Consider the following 1,399-nt stretch of genomic DNA (forward strand, 5'->3'; position numbering starts at 1 on the left):
TTTGCTGTCTCTAATGACTACAACTCCTCCATCTCTCAATCGCCTCATCCCTCAGTATACACGGACACCAACTAGACTACTTAAGGCTGTAACATATTACCCTAGAATTAAAGAATCTAATAACTTTTATCCAGGGGGCAAAAGCGCAAAGTGCACATAGCTTACGTGTAATGACACGAAACGAACACACCACCTGGCACCACGAATTAAACGTCCGCCATCGACAGCGTCTGTAGCGAACGGAGGCTCGTGTAAACAGGGAAATGTGGCGGAAAACACGCTTTAATTGAAATTCTGAACAGGTAGCTGAAGAGAAGGGCGCAATTAACTTAATCGTGGTAATTAAAAGCCACGCTGATCACAGAGGCTTTTAATCGAATCAGACCTGATTATCTTGCAAGCGTTTTGCAATTTTACGCTCCGGCTGGTTTGCCATTATAGTAAATTACGCAAAGGAATAATGCTGCATTTTATTTTATAAACAATATACATTCAAAAAATTTGTCTTCCACTTTCTTACAATGAAATGAACACACTTAGCTGCCTAAATACGTCAACGGGGACAAGTGAAAATGTGTGTCCCGACCGGGACTCGAACCCGGGATCTCCTGCTTACATGGCAGACGCTCTATCCATCTGAGCCACCGAGGACACAGAGGATAGCGAGACTGCAGGGCTTTACCTCGGGCACGCCTCCCGCGAAACCCACATTCTTAACGTATTGTTCATTTCATTGCAATTTCATTCTAACGAGCTGCTTGGTCACCGATGGTATCTGTTCTTTCGGACATGTCCGAAAGAACAGATACCATCTTCAGAATGAGATTTTCACTCTGCAGCGGAGTGTGCACTGATATGAAACTTCCTGGCAGATTAAAACTGTGTGCCCGACCGAGTCTCGAACTCAGGACCTTTGCCTTTCGCGGGCAAGTGCTCTACCAACTGAGCTACCGAAGCACGACTCACGCCCGGTACTCACAGCTTTACTTCTGCCAGTACCTCGTCTTCTACCTTCCAAACTTTACAGAAGCTCTCCTGCGAACCTTGCAGAACTAGCACTCCTGAAAGAAAGGATATTGTGGAGACATGGCTTAGCCACAGCAGGAGAGCTTCTGTAAAGTTTGGAAGGTAGGAGACGAGGTACTGGCAGAAGTAAAGCTGTGAGTACCGGGCGTGAGTCGTGCTTCGGTAGCTCAGTTGGTAGAGCACTTGCCCGCGAAAGGCAAAGGTCCCGAGTTCGAGTCTCGGTCGGGCACACAGTTTTAATCTGCCAGGAAGTTTCAGATACCATCTTAGTATATATATTTCACTTTCTTGCCTCGTTGTGCCCGTTTGGCTGTATTTATCAGTCCCTGTTTATCATAGCCCCTTCTATCATTTACGGCCTGTGACAGTAGTA

At 46.2% G+C, this 1,399-nt stretch overlaps 1 non-coding gene across 1 annotated transcript; it reads right to left on the reverse strand.

The window, feature by feature from the left end:
• Positions 1–577: 577 nt before the first annotated feature.
• Positions 578–652, reverse strand: Trnat-ugu. Its single transcript has one exon. It is a non-coding gene; the product is annotated as a tRNA-Thr (tRNA).
• Positions 653–1,399: the final 747 nt, after the last annotated feature.

This window comes from Schistocerca piceifrons, chromosome 6 (genome assembly GCF_021461385.2).
Source record: "Schistocerca piceifrons isolate TAMUIC-IGC-003096 chromosome 6, iqSchPice1.1, whole genome shotgun sequence".
Lineage (NCBI taxonomy): Eukaryota > Metazoa > Arthropoda > Insecta > Orthoptera > Acrididae > Schistocerca > Schistocerca piceifrons.